Source organism: Pipistrellus kuhlii, unplaced genomic scaffold, assembly GCF_014108245.1.
Source record: "Pipistrellus kuhlii isolate mPipKuh1 unplaced genomic scaffold, mPipKuh1.p scaffold_m20_p_4, whole genome shotgun sequence".
In the NCBI taxonomy this organism is placed as follows: Eukaryota; Metazoa; Chordata; class Mammalia; order Chiroptera; family Vespertilionidae; genus Pipistrellus; species Pipistrellus kuhlii.
This window is the reverse complement of record NW_023425540.1, coordinates 65,015,281-65,031,031: the sequence shown is the minus strand read 5'-3', so window position 1 is coordinate 65,031,031 and position 15,751 is coordinate 65,015,281. Positions and strand designations below refer to the sequence as shown.

Genomic DNA, 15,751 nt, shown 5'->3' with positions numbered 1-15,751 from the left:
GTTCTCTGAGAAGCATAAGCCATCCCAAGCCTTGTGTTGTGCCACAAGATAATTGAGTGTTCTGCTCATTTCCATCTCTTAGGAAGGGCCTCTGCTTTGAAATGCCAGCCTCATGTACAAGGGCCAGCCTCAAATAGATCAAACAGGAATTTGTCCCTGTAGGTTTTTTCTCAGTTCTGTTAGGAGCTCGGAGAGGCGCTCTTTCATGCCTGGTCCTGACTGAAATAGCACACAGAAATCTTTCATCTTTCTCAGGGACAAGGCAAACGAGCTGGCATCGCTACTGCCTTTCATGCCGCGCACTGGCTTTGCATTTAAAAAAAAAACCACGATTGTACAATGTGTCATGTAGCGAGGTTTGCCAAAGGGACGGAAAGGGGGGAAAAAAGAATAGCAGAGTTGAGTTCCTACAGGCAAGTTTAAATGACTTTGGAAAACCACCAACCTGGATCAAATTTCTATACTTACTGGACAGTTTGCCACTAATGGCAAGAATGTAAAACCATCAGTTAGCCTCATTAACAATTATATTTTAAAGAACAGTCTACTTCTTGATAACTCTAACACATGGAAAAATTCATTTAATTAAAAACTCAAATATTTCATAATGCTTATAACTTCACCCAAGAGCTCTAGGTAAAAATCGCTATTTCAAATATGCTCCAAAGATTCACTGAGGTACCCACACCTGTGCCTTCTGCCAACAAAAGCTCTACCATGTGCAAGACTCTTGCTGCATGAAGTACATTTGCATGCACCCTGTAACAAAACAAGGAAGAAACAATCCAGTACATTACCAGGAGAAGCTCACATCCCTCCTCTTCCCAAATCAATCTGTGACTCGCTAAGAGCGCTGCTATTTCCTAGCAACACGAGTAAACATTGTGCTCGATCCAGTGCCCAAGATTTGTAACCACGTTAATCTGCAAGTACTCAACTTAATTAAAGATTAGACTTTTAAATTGTATTTTTAGTGCATAACAGTACTGCTAAATTATGATGATCAGCGGCTAAGTATGCCTATGTCGGCAGAACTCGGGGAATGAAAATGAATCATTTATTTCCATCTTGATATGACTGCTCTTCTCCGAGGCGCTATTCTCCAAGTTCACAGGGCCTTGGAGTTCATTGGAATTCTCTGGTTAAAGCACAGCTTGGAGACCTCATTTATGAAAATTCCTTTAAACCTTTCACCACTTTGACAAATCCAGTCCAAGTTCACTGAGCCAATTCAAAAGTAGCTCTCAGCCTTTTTATAGGTTTTCAATTACACCAACACAGCACACCAGAGCCGTCGCGTTGGAAGGAGTATATTACAGTTGCAGAGAGGCATGGGCTCTTTTTTAAGAGACTCAAAAATGAAAGCAGCATTCCCAAAGCTGGAGCCAACAGATGCAAAGCTTTGTCTGTCTTGTGCCATCTTGACTTACTAAAGAAGGGGTCTACAAATTACTTATACATGGCTAGTGTTTAGTTATCTACTGTATGATGTATGCTAACTTTTTAGACTTTGAAAAAATATTGGCAAGCTACCTTGCCCTGAAATGGTTCCAAAGAGTTTTTGGAGGGACTGTTCAAAACATTTTCTAGACTTCATTCATCGTCCTCCTACACAGTGTGTGACAGCTGTATGCACTCTGAGAAACAGAAACCCCAAGCAGGTCAATAAACTTTCTAGGTTAAAACTGGTAAACAATGGTAATAGGGAGGTTAGATCTAAGTCCATTTTCTCTTTCAATGTGCTCTTTAAGTGGGCCTGAGGTAACCATACTTTTTTTCTGAGACAAGAATCCCTTCTAAAAATGTTTATATGACTTAACAGATCAAACGCTCATATTTTCTTCTATTTTCAAACTTTGAGTTTATTTGAATATGTGGTTAGTATGGTTTTATGGGAGTGCCAATCTTTGAGACGTGGTTGTATGAATTATTTTAAGTGACATTTATCATTAGGGGTAAAGTAGACAAGCAAGCACATACACATTAGTTGGTTAGAAACACTTGCAAAATTTAAATACTGTATGTGCAAGGGCAAACTTACTCCGGGATATAAATCTCCCCTTGGGGGGAAGGGAGTAGAGATGATCTAAAACCACTGGAAATGGAGAAAGCATATCATGGTGACTCCAACAGCTCCCAGTGCAGGCTCTTCCTTCCTTGTATATTCAATATTCCAGGTGTCAATTGGTCTTTTATGTAAGCTCAGTAGAAGGGTTATTAAGTGGGTAAGTTTAATTTTGGTGTTTGGTCAATTTTTTTTTTAATTGTCATCCTGTTAAATAAGACCATATGGTTTAACCTACCAGAGTGCAGATAAATTTCTTTAGTATTCAATTTTACAAAAGGTAAAACCTAAAGCTAAACAAGACCCATAGAGACTCAGTACAATTCTAGACTAGAATATTCCTTTTGACTATAGAGGCCCCTCTCTCCATTCAATCAGATTCAAATGTAGATCTGTGGCACTGGACAGCATCAGGGATTAAAAAATGGGTGCCAGGGCTGGTGAGGTGAGCCCCACAAACCGATCCCTTCAGAAGCTGAGGTTACCAATGAATCCTCCCTCTTATTAATGCATTTCCAATGTTCTAAATGCCAGATGAGGTCCTACTTAACACTGCACTCTACAATGAAGACAGAAAGATGACAGACGCAATTCCTACCCTCACGAGCCAGGTTCAAGAGTACAGACAGCCACATATAACACCTCCTGCATAAGCAACAGTGAAGGTGCAAGCAAAGAGCTGAGGGAGACAGAGTCAGGTCCTCCTCAGAGCCCAAGCCCGCGGTCCACCACTATGGGAGCCACTAGCCTAAGGTGGTTACTGAGAATCACAGGAGTGGCTAGTCTGAGTTAAGAATAAAGCACAGCCCAAATGTGGAAGCGTTTGAAAAAAAAAAAATGCAAACTATCTGATTAATGATTTTTAAATATAGATTACATAGGGGAATGCTCATATTTTTTATGTATTTGGTTAATTTAAATACATTATTAAAACGGTACCCATTTCCTTTTACTTTCCTTAACATGCCCATTAGAAAATTTGAAATGACCTTTGTGGCTCACTTCCTGGATCCTATTATTCCTACCAGCCAGTTCTGGTCTAAGCAGTCACAGAAAAACAGTGTGGGAGAACACCTGGGAGGCTCTCGGGCAGGCGGGCAAGCAGGGAGAGGTGACCATAATGAGAAAGGAGACAACATCATGGGAACCTCTCTATGACTGCGAAGGGGGGCGGCCCTGGAAGAGGGGGTGGACCTGGCGTGCTCTGCTTCCTGAAGAGTGCTTGCCTGCCCATTCAGTGCTGCAGAGAGGCCACAACATAAAGGCCAAAAACAATGACAGTAAGCACATGGCAAATAATTTAGCAGCAGCCTGTGGTTTACGGTGAGCCATCTCTGCCTGAGATCAGACCTAGTTAGGCCTGTCTTCACACTGCCTGAGGCCAGTCATTTGGCCACTCTGCCTTCTCATGTACAATAAAAAGGGGGAACTGAGATGAATGGCTCTGCTGATGGTGTGTCCCCCTTCCTCTGTCAGCCAAGCTTCTGGAAATCTGAGGTGCTCTAAACACCCTGAGGGAGGGAGGAAAGAGATAGAGAAGGGAGGAGGTTGGTCACTAGAACTTTGAAGCTGCACAAGGAACAGAAATGCGCACAGAACACATCCTTTATATTTCCTTTTTCATGCAATGTATTGCATTTCATTGAAGTTGTGTTAGCCTTATCGTCTGCTATATATGAGCTGGATGAAAAGTGCCATGAGCTCAGGAACCACACTGTGTGCTCACTGCTCTGACCACAGATTCCAGTGCAGAGCCCAAAATACAGCGGGTCCCAAATAAACGTCTCTGGACAGGTCCCAGTGGAGATGCTGCAGTCATTTTTGTTGTTGAGAATCGATCTGTTGGGTTAAAGTTTCCAGGTATATAGTCTACACTCAGGAACAAGCCAGGGATCCACCAGGAGTGGTCACGGTTGGTGCTGGGTTGCATGAATGATGTTATCTACCTGTGGCAGGTTGTGCCAGGTGAAGGACAATCTGCCGGGAGTCTTTTCTGGCAGCAGCAGACCCTTTAATCAAGGAAGTTGATGGCTGAGGGGAGTCAGAACTAATACATGCTCAGAAGTTCACTGGCTCAGGTCTCCTGCCCAGCTTGGCAAGAAGAAAGACCATGGAGGCAGCAGGAAGTAGCAGTGATACAGATCTGGGTTCTGTGATTAATTCCCTTCTCACCACTTGGCAGCTGGGAAACTCACTTCCTTCTCTGAACCTCATTCTCCACAGCTTCAAAAGGCTCGTAATGCATGGCTTAGAGGGTTGGTTAGCCATAATGTACTTTTCACAAAGGACCGGCACATGGTAAACACTCAATAAATGGTTACATGTGATACATGGTAAGCATTCAACAATGTATATGTTTCTTTTGGATTATAGTTTCCAGCAAAATTTTCAACCTGGAACCCCAGGAAATCTATAGATGGGCTTCCACAGGTCCCAGAAACACCCTGAATTATTCAAAGTGGGATGTGTGTGTGCGTGTGTGCATGTCTGTGCGCACCTTTTCTTCTCTAAGGACAGAATCCATAGCTTTTACTACAACCTCAAAAGACTCTCAGACTGAAAGAAGGTAAAAAGCATTGAGCTTCTGTGCCTTTTACAGAACAACTGAATCACCCTCCGAACTCATGTCTCTATGCCTATTCAAGAGGCCTGCATGTTGTACTCTGCATCACAACCTTTGTAAGAGGCCCTTATATCTGGAATGGAAGAATTAAAGGAATAGGACAGGCATTTCTAAAGAAGAAATTCATCTCAATTTCAACAATTGCACTCCAGCTCTTACCTCTTTAAATGCATCTTTTTCATAGCCTTTTTGACATAATTGATGGCCAAGGGAGGCAGTTGTAATGTTTCATTCTTAGAATGCGGTCACTTCATTTTAAGAGAAAAACAAAAAATTCATAATGAATGAAATAGAAGATTGATGAGTGTCAAGTGGCTACAGTCTCTGGCAAGGGGACACTTGGTGACAAGAGAGCTATTTCAACTCTTAAATCATAGTATCCTCATATGGAGAGAAAGAATGATAGGGATAATACCCTTTTCCCGGGGCTGCTGTGAGAATTAAATAAGAAAATAATTGTAAGGCATCTGGTAAGCACCCAACACAGAGTAAATTCCTCATAAATATTAACTATTAACTATCTTCTTTATGGTAGGAAGAAAAAGTATTCCTCATCTGATTTCTGAGGCAAAGATTCTAGACTCGAGATTGACTTTGGCCACAATACATTTCAGTTTCTTTCCTAAGGCATCTCTTAGTGACCAAGAAGGGAAAAAGCACACACCAGCTGAAAGAGCGTCTGAGCAGCAACTTCAAAAAGAACCTATCATCATGTCCAACACTGAGCTGCAAATGTGAGAATCGTTAAAAGAAACAGCATAAACCTACAAAGCAATCACTTTAAACCCTGAAGATGAGCGATTCAGTACACATTTTTTTTTTCATTCATTTAAAATAGACTGGTCAGTGTTGAGTGGGAGGTCACAGTTCGATCCCGGTCATGGCATATGCCCAGCTTGCAGACTCCATCCCCAGTGTGGGGTGTACAGGAGGCAGCCGATGGATGGCTCTCTCCCATCATTGATGTTTCTCTCCCTCCCTTCCTCTCTCTAAAAATCAATCAAAACATATTTTTTAAAAGTTACTCAGCATATATGAAGTGAGAGGCACAGGGATATACAAAGAAGCAAGATCAGAACAGCAGGAGACAGACAAGTACAGCCAAAACTGTGCCTCAGGGTCAAGTCTGGTGCAGGGGCTAGGCAGGAGGGGGTGTTCAGCAAAGGCTTCTTGAAAAAATAACACTTGGGCTTAGTCTGGAAGGAGGAGTAGATGTTCACTAGTTCCAAAAATGAGAAACAATATTGTAGAGATAACAGCACACGCAAAAGCTTGAAAATGGAGCATCTGGTGATACTGGTGTTACATAGGTCAGCACAGCCCAGGGACAGTGTCCGCAACAAGCAGCAGCCTTCGCTGCACATCCTCCTTTCCATCTGCTGAGTCCACAGGAGGAGACAGGGGGTCCTCAGACTCAAGGCAGGAGCCTGGACTTTGCCCCTTTCCACAAGGCTTTGAGGTTTGGAACAGTTCTGTGAGGTTCTCTCTAGTTCTATCTGTGAGGTTTTGAATGAAACATCACTTACCACACACAGTTCCTTTTTTTTGTGTGTGTGTGTCTTGTGAAGAGAACATCTAAGATCTACTTTCTTAGCAACTTTCCAAATATGCAACACAGTATTATTAACTACAGATATATATATATATATATATATATATATATATATATATATATATATACACACACACACATACACACACATATATTTACATGTATGTCACACATCTTCGTGGCTTATTTGTTCATAAATGGAAGTGTGTACCTTCTGACCATGGATTCATGATTCCATTGCATCTGTTCTCTAGAAAGAGCACTCAGGCAGTGGTGAGGAAGGTGGCCTGCAAGCGGGGAGGCTGGAGGGAGCATTTTACAAACGACTTGTAAAGAGTAAAACAGGGCAGGTCTAAATGAAAGGAGAAATAGAGTAAGATCGAGAGCTGCGTAGGGAGCCCTGGTCAATCAGCAGATTGATCAGGTGAAGGAGGAACAGAAGGAGGTGAGATCAGGATCAGTCCCAGGTGTAAGGCCAGGTGCTTAGGGAGAGGATGAAATACCCTCCAGGAGAGACAAATGAAAGATATCTGTGGTTTCTACTTGCCCTGCATCCACTCTCTCTTCCCAATATCTCCTTTTAAAACCACCCTCTCCTGCACTCAGGCCAACTGGTTGAAAGAGAGTTGCTGACCACACTCCCATGCACCTCATCCACCTCCCAAGCCACTCAGCACACAGACCACCCTCCCATTCCCAAAGGCTCCACCTTGGCCAAAGGTACTGGTTGAGGCATGCGCACAGGATCAAAGTAGTCTAATTAAAGTCAATCCTGAATTATTCCCTTTTCCTGCAGGGTTTAAGCCTGACGCTGCTGAGGACTATTTCACCACCTTGAAGATGAGAGGAAGTAAGTGGAACCTTCCTGAACTTTTCCAGTACAGAAGCCAGGATATGGCCCTTCCTACTTGAGCAAGTACAGACTGGGTTTCTGTGACTTGCTGCCAAGAGTCCTGGCAAATACAGAAAGTGAAGACAATTGTGCTTCAAAAAAAAGTCTACTTTTGTGAGTGGTGAATTTATGAAAAATCTACATTGCTGTGATAATAGTACCTTAAAGCATTTAAATCTGCACAAGGCATTCAGGGACTTGATAGCCAATTCCACCAGGAATAATGAAAAGCCGAGCCAGGCTGCCTTAGAAAATGTTACTGCCCCAACAATGGCACATTCACTCATTAAGTTGACATTTCCTGAATATCTTCAGGGCTCTCAGACTTAGACAATAGAAACTATGAAACTCTGTGCCTGGTTTGAGCTGATCCATCCAAGGCCCTTCCATGAAGAGCAGCTGTGTATGCTCTTCAGCCAAACTGTGTCATGTTAGAGAGGCCAGGTGTTTCTGTCTGGCCCCACAGCTGTCCTGGATGTGAAGGACACCACCTGAATTCCCGACCGGCCATCTGAAAAACAACGCTGGTGAAGCAGAACTTCAACTGAGCCCTTGGCGGAGGGGTGGGGGACAGAACATGATTTGCATTTCTCTTCCCCTCTAATAAAATATCTACTGACATTTATGGCGGAGCCTGGATGACACATTGTGCTGGGCCCTCTTTTCTTTCTTTACTTTCTCCCCATGAGAAAAACCCACCACTAGCATGATCTAACCTTTTATGAATGCACCCACACCTCTATATAAATACGCTTAAATTGTCACTTCCTACTCAGTGTACTTCCCAGTGACTAGGCTCAAATAAATCTTCAAGTGTCCATCGCGGGTGGGGGTTTGGGGTGTTTGCCACCCTACCATGCGTCCATTCTCACTTCTGACAACAGTGCCCCCACGTCCTTTAAGGAAGTAGCTACCTGCTCCCCATTGTGTGCTGTCTAGGTGGTGCTGTCAATCAAAGCTTCGGGCTCAGCAGTGTGCACGCTGCTCAAACTACGCCCAAGTGTTCTCTTTCCTTCTGTGCTAAGTCCAAGGGCAGAGTGCTCCAAGGGCGGACCTCCAGCTGTGCCTCAGGAAAAAGAACATCAGTTCCTGCTTCAGAGCTGCCCAGAGTACTTCTGTTTCCATCCTGAGAACAGTTCTTCCGACTTCCTTTGACCCTTAGGATATCCTCCACACTGCATTGCGTTGCATTTTCTGTTGCTTTACAACTAGAGGAACTTACCTATACAAGATCCACTGTGATTTAAACACTAAGCAATAGCTAACATTCAGAGCATACTTCACAGCTTATAAAGTACTTTCACATCCAATTTATCTTTTAATCGACCTTTCTGAAACCGAGTATTTCTCCTCCCCTCAAATAAATCACTCACTGCTTTCTCACAACAGCACAATCATTCTTTCAGTCACATAAGATTTTTTAAGTACCGGAATGATTTTGACTCTCAGCTTTCACTAACCCCCTATAATCAGTCACCTAATCCTAACTATGGGAATCTCCCGCATCCATCCCTCCCTCCCCATTCTCTCTGCCTCTAATTGTCAGAGCCTTCCGCCTCCCAACAATGGTCTGCTGAATCTGCCACTAGTCAACCGTCTCCACGCCATTCTGGTGCCACAAACAGAAGGATATGGTTGCAATTTTATCATCGCTGAGTCATTCCTCTCCTCCCCAAGGCTTACAGAACAAAGATTACAGGACAATGATTTACAGGGCAATTCCCTAACCTCAATGCTGGGCTATCTACTAGCGGGCTCCACTTCTCTCTTGCTTATCTCACAGCACACCGTTCCTCAGCAGAAAACTTTTGCTGGAACAAGTATTTTCAAACATGTCTTGGATTGAAAAAAAAAAAAAAAAAGGTTATAATTTGATGCAGCTCTTTCTCATCGTAAGTGGGGTCTTTGGACACCTCTTGAATCTGGGGTGACCTTGTGTCTTGATTTGGTCAACTGGAGAACAGCAAATGCAATACAGAGGCTTAACCATCCTTTTTGAATTGTTGCTCTTGGAACACTGTTTTGTTGCTATGTAAAGAAGCCCAGGCTAGTAAGCTAGAGAATGGGAGGCACATGTCCCAGTTACCTGTTAGCCTGGCCAACACCTAGTAACTGCCAGACATAAGCGAGGCCATCCTAGATCATCCTACCACCAACGAACCCACCAGCTGACTGAAGATGCCTGAGGGACTCCAATGGTGACCAGCAGAACCACCACCTAGCGGAAGCCAGCCCTCATAGCTGACCACAGAATCATGGCCTAGAGTCCTTATTTTAAGCAACAACTATTGGAGTGATTTGTTATTTGGTCAAGGATGATCTAAGCTGATTTGGTCACTTTCTCCTAGGAATTCCTTTCAATTACTACTTAGTCTTGGGCACTCAATCCTAAAATATCTTCTTCCATGTTTTGTACTATTATTTAATTTTTCTATGTGTTCTATTTCCCCCCTTTTAAGTTTTTTGTAAGGAGACTGTGTACTTTATATTTTTATATCTCGCCTAGGCACAGAGTGAATATACAATGACTAGTTAGGAATCAGTATTTTCCATCGAGCGTATCAATTCACATTCATCATTTCAATGCATATGTTGATCATTAATTTTACAAGCTTAAAAAAGGATTTGATAAGATGCAAACCATAGACTATGAAATCTAGTTATCTAACCTATAAAGTACAAAATCATGCATAGCATATATCATCCTAGAAACTATGTTATTGATTCATTTTCAGACGATTACTTCTTGCAAGTGAGCCTGCATAACCATAAAAAGGGGCACAAAGAAACAAGCCTGTGAGGGTAAAAGTTTCACAGAAGCAACTGTGTGATTTTCACCAGGATATTATTTTTCTCCCAAGACACATATTTCTCCTATGTGGTTCACAACCCTAACCTGACAGACTGCCAAAAGCAAGGCTTCTATTCTAAGCATGTCACTGACTCTCTCCTTACTGTTCAATTAGATTTCTCATTTAATAGAGAAATCCCCTTGTGCTTCTCATAATGGTGCACCTGCTCCTTGGGAGATTTCCTCTTTTGACAAGAAATGCCTGTCTGGCAAGGAAAAACAGCTCCAGGCTCTCTCTCTCTGATAATATCAAAGACATTTGTTTGTTTTAGATGTTTGTGTGGATTTCCCTCCTCTTAAGAGCAGTAAAGCACTGCTATGATTGCTTCCAAAACAACAGCACACACACAGTCTCTTGGCCTCTGTTCCACATTTCCACTGTACACCTGCACCAGAGGGACTGCCTGGGATTCGCTAAGCTGTGACATCGTGGACAGAGAAATTCTCTTGCTTTACTCACTACCTTCTGGACAGCAACACATGGTGAATGTCAAAACAAAGGCATCATCCTTTCAAATCCACTATATTGTCATCTTTGTCATGAAATGCTTGCTATGGAGAAAATGAGGTTTATAGTCAAAATTATACCCCTTTTTAATAGCTTATTTCTAACCGAGGGAGCCAAGCACTATCTTCTTTCCGACTGTAGACCTGGGAATTCCTTCTACAGGTTTGATCACCAGTTGTTAGTATGGCCTTCCAGAGAAGCTTCTGTGAATGGTTCCAACATGTCACATCTTTTCCGAATAGCTGTAAGGGCATCCTTACCGGGTCTCCCTGCACTCTGGCCATGCTGCATGTAATTTAACAGTGAGATGCATCAGAAATACCCAGTAGACATTCTCTCCCAGATGTGAACACATTAGCATAACTGCTTCCTACACCTTGATCTTTTTCTCTTTTTTCTTTTTTGCCTTTTAAAATTTCAATATTTACAAATGAAATACAGATTTCAACTCATTCCCAAATGGGATGTCTGCCCTAAGAGAGAGACATGGGCTTTTGCCTTCCTGCAGACTCAGCAAGGAAAGTGGTGCTTGGGAGTGACACCTTGGAGAATTGACAGGCTCTTGCACACATGTAATCCTCATAAACCTCCCCAGACAGCCCTTATTTCATTTTGCAAACTGCACCCTGGCCCGGCTCCACAGCACGTGGGGAATGGAGAGGCTGTCCTGCCTGCCTGCCTGCCTGCCCCTGCTCCCTGCCCCGGGCGCCCTGATGGACACCTGTCAGTAGCAGCCATGGGGCGTGCAGTCCGGCTTCCAGCACCTGAGGAACTGACGCGGGCAGCGAGCTCCCTTCATTAACTTTCCCAAGGAAAGCAAGGCTCCCACCGGAAAAAAACAACCCAGTTTCTCCCCTCCTAGCGGCCCATTGGAAAAAAAAGAAAAAAGAGCAACAATGCTCCTGCCTTTTTGTTTCCTCGAGACTTTCTTCCCTGCGAGCAGTAGCGTGTTCCTCAAAGAATGCTAGTATTTCCTGTGGAAAACTGTACGCCTGCCAGGAGCGGCTCCTAATGTTCCTTTTTTTTCATAAAAACAATGAAATAAGCAAAGCCTGACGGTTTTTTTGACAAGAGCCCAGACGCCCGTTCACCTCACTTACCACCTGCAGGTGAAAGTCACCCCGGGGGAGGCCGCGGGAGGAGCGCGCGGGCGGGATGGGCCGGACCGGCCTGGACGCGGGACCGCGCGGCGGGAGGGAGCGGTCAGCGCCCGGGCTGCACGGACACGCGGGGCGCGCGGCGCTGAGGAGCGAGGGGCTCCCCCGGGGCGGCGGCGGCCCCCGGTGTCCCCCGGGCGGCGGTGACCACGGTGGGCTCTGTCCTCATTCCTGTCCGTGCGCCCTTCCTCAGCCCAGCTCCCGGGAGCTGGGCGCTGCCCACCCGGCCTCGGAGAGATATGGGGTGAGGTGGCAGCAAGAATAACGGGCCGAGGAAACCGGCAAATGAAAAGGACAATCCTTTGGAAACCCGGGGAATTGGGGGGGAGGGGGTTCTTTCCTCCTTTCCCCCAGGAAAGCCGCCGCCGCCGCCGCCGCCGCCGTTACTATAGAGACCCCTCTCCCCGCCGCCCCCCGCCCCGATCCTCCCGCAGAGCCGCCGCTGCTCCCCCCCGGGGCGGCCGGGACCCCGCACAAAGGGGCCCGCGGGCAGGAGCAGGGGCGACACTCGCCGAGTCTCCCGCCCGCCGCGAACTTAGAGAGGCTCGGCCCGGCGCCCGCCCCGCGCCCGCACTCACCGGCCGCCGGCACGCCCGCGGGCTCCGGGGCGCGGACAGACTGACGGGCGGACGGACGGCGGCGGCGGCGGGAGCAGGAACAGCCGCCGCAGGAGCGGGCGGCGGGGGCGCAGCCGCGGCCCCGCTACGTCACAATGCGGCCGGCGCAGCGCCGCGCCCCGGGCCCCGAAGGGCTGCGGGCGGGGGCGGCCCCGAGGCGGCGGGACCCCAGCCGGCGCGGAGGGCGCGGAGCGGAGAGCACCGGACACGGGGGGCGCGGCTGCCGCCGCCGCCGCCGCTGCCGCCTCTGCCCCGGCTGCTGAGCTACTGCGCGCCCGGCATCCGCCCCCCGCCGGCGAGCCCCCTCCGGACAGCGCCCCCCGCGGCCCCCGGCGCCCCTCGTCCCCCGCCGCCTTCTCACCGAGACCCCCGGCCCGCCCGCCGCGCCCGTCCGCGAACCTGCCCTTTCTTCTCCACCTTCCGCGCTCGCCTCCGCCGCCCCTGCTTCTCCGCGGCCGGGTGTCCCCTCCCTCCTACTCTCCTGCTTCCCTCCGCCCCCACCTCCCCGCTGGGCGGCCTCGCCCCCTGGCACCGACAGCGCCCCTCCCTCACCGGGACCCGTGCGCCCACCGCTGCCACCTCCTGGGGCCCCGGACCATCCCTGGCTGCAGCCGGGACCGGGGAGAGCGATGGGCGAGGGGGTGGGGGAGAACGGGGCGTGGGCACGGTCCTGGGGAACGGCCGGGCTTCCCAGCTCCTGGCACCGGGTTGGCGTTGGCACGCAGTCTCCAGCCCCCCTCCAGCCCCGTCGCTCCTCTCACCCTCCCCCAGCTCGCCCACCCATCCCCGAGGACTGCGCTAAGGAGTGAAGGGCGAGGGGGTCTGCCCAGAAGGTTTTGTGCTCAAGTGTGTGTGTGTGTGTGTGTGTGTGTGTGTGTGTGTGTGTGTGTGTGTGTGTGTGTTGGGGGGTGGGGGGAGGGATGGATGGAGAGAGAAGGCTTTGGTCTGAAAGCACGGGGCTTTTTCATTCAACCACGGCTTAACACATCACTTTATTAACTACTCTTTTAGCGTTTTAATGAGGGCGGAGCGGGTGCGCGCTGGATGAGGCGATGGAGCCAGCAGGGATGACCGTCTCTTTCCTTCCCATTTCCGAAATGAGTTTAGGGAGAGTGGAAGCATGTATGGTAACATTGGCTCGCCACCATCTCGCTCTTGCCCTTTGGAAAGCTTTAAATGGTTTGTAAGAAATCTCTTTTCCCAGGAGAGATGACTCGGTGGAAGTTCACTTAGCAAAGCCATGGAGGGCGACACTGCAGCTGGGGATGTGGCTGTTTGCCTGGCGCTGCCCCCAGAGGAAAGTGTGAGGAAGCAAGTTCTGGCCCTTCTGTGTAGGGGCGCCCTCCCTTCCCTGCCCATTCCAGAGGACAAGAGACCCTGGGAAACAGCACTACCTGGGTTAGGGAAAATGGAGACTCTTATCATGTGTGACTCTGTCATTGAAACTATGTGTCACTTACAAAAAAGAAAGAATTGGTTGTTTAAAATCTGGGGAGAGGGGGGTGTCCTTGGATGAGTAGGGAGTGTACTATTTAATATAAGCAGTGGCTCTGGACTCCACTGGCTGCTCTTTTGTGTGGTTGTGTGAGTGTGTGTGTGTGTGTTCAGGAAAGAGGCAGTTGTACTATTAGGAGGGCATGGCTGGGGGGTGGGGGAGGGGTGTCACCTTGCCCTGTACCTATTTGGACAAGATAATCGTGAGCCAGTGTTACTCAGGGTCACTGAATTGAGGACTACCTGGAAGGCCAGCAAAAGGACATTCTTTCTTTTAATTCCATTTCCTATTGAGAAAGTGAAATTCTTGCTCTGCTCTTTCGACATAAACAGCCAAGAGCATGTCCTGCAGTGTTGTAATTTGTTTATTGTAATTTATTATATGTAACATTTTAAGCACATACATGGGAAGTGGCTTCACAATTTTAAAAACACACATTATCCCTTGGTAGAAAATATAAAGTCAGATGACATCATATGGCACTAAAAATACTTGAAAATATTGGGTTTAATTTGTTCACATCTGGTTAAAATAAAAATGCTTTTTTGTTTTTTTTTGCCTAGTGTAAACTCTGAGAAAAGCACATCTTGCTTCCATACAATAGATATGCATAGAATTGGTGTCACCCTTGGCATTTTGTATACACAACATACTTTCGTTGTCATCCTTTTAAATATTTTGACAGCCTGCTTTTAAAAAAACCAAATTTTAATTTATTAAGTAACTTATTGGAGAATTAGAAGTGGATATCTTCTTCAAACAGCCCTAACCATCTATAAGCTCTAACAGTGAGCCAGGTGTTAATTGAAATGGTTCAACAAGAAGGGGCCCAATTATATTGCATCTACAGAAAATGGGTGGTCCCTGAAAGGAATGGTCTTTGATTCTGCATAGCCAAAGGAGTGGCATGCCATAGAATTAAGGAGCAAACTCCGAGATGCTATTTCAGATATTTTCCTGTTTTTTATAGTTCTTTTGTTATGGTTTACTCTGTTTCTAACATGTTTTTGATTACAGTATTTATCATTGTTTCCATGATTATTTTTACACTGTGATTTAAATGCTTATATCCACTCTCCTACACAGGCTTGGATCGCTTTTGCTTGGACTGTTTGTTGGTTTGCTTCTCCTTAATGCAAACTCTTGCCAAACAATAAGCTACAAATTGATATACCAGTATTTGGATTGAAACAGAGCTGCTAGATTTTATTGTTTTTAAGATACATTTTTATTGATTTCACAGAGGAGCCGAGAGGAAGAGACAGAAACATCAAAGATGACAGAGAATCCCCCATCAGCTGCCTTCTGCACGCCTGGGAACTGAGCTCCAACCCAGGCATGCGCCCTGACTGGGAAGGGAACCGAGATCTCCTGGTTCCCAAGCCAATGCTCAGCTCAGCCACTTGACCACGCTGGCCACTAGATTTTTAGATTGGATAGTAAGAAAGCCAGCTTCCTGGCTTTTTCCCAAGCTAACAAAACTGCCCTGCCTGGTCCAGTGGCTTCTTACTACCAATCAGTTTCTGGTCATCAGTTTTCTAATCAAGCAACTGTATCTTAGTAACAATGAAATGGTTTTGCTGGGCCACTTACCCCCTTTTGAATACTCCCCACTCATGCCTACCACAACAGGGAGTGTACACCTCATAGAGCACTTAGCATTTTTCCACTTCATGTCTATTTCTTATCCCCTGCTATTCCGTTGTCAGTTCCCATCAAGATGCCAAGGGAATTCATAGTGCTTATATTTAGATTTTCAACACTGAGCACATTTTTTAAACTCAAGAGTTAACTACTGAAAATAATTAGTACAGCAGTGCATGTCACTGTTTATCATCTGCCAAAGAGCTGCCATGTAATGGTTCATTCAATTATTACAATTAAACATCTGCCTCCACCATTTTACCCAGTTTCCATAATATATCTTTATTGGGCTACGGAAATTGGATAGACCTGCTATAACACTGCCAGTGATCAGGCAGATCTTTTTC

The 15,751-nt window shown here is 46.3% G+C and overlaps 1 protein-coding gene across 4 annotated transcripts in view; it reads right to left on the bottom strand.

Moving 5' to 3' along the window:
- Nucleotides 1–12,731, bottom strand: part of LOC118703442 (synuclein alpha interacting protein) — a 138,236-nt gene extending 125,505 nt beyond the window's left edge. Inside the window, exon 1 of one of the 4 annotated variants that reach the window (XM_036410386.2) lies at nt 12,627–12,731. The gene's annotated coding sequence lies outside the window, so the exon portion shown is untranslated. Of the gene's footprint in view, nt 1–12,226; nt 12,456–12,626 lie in introns of those variants that run through there. The other 3 variants (XM_036410387.2, XM_045571878.1, XM_045571877.1) reach the window with 3 other exon arrangements.
- Nucleotides 12,732–15,751: the final 3,020 nt, after the last annotated feature.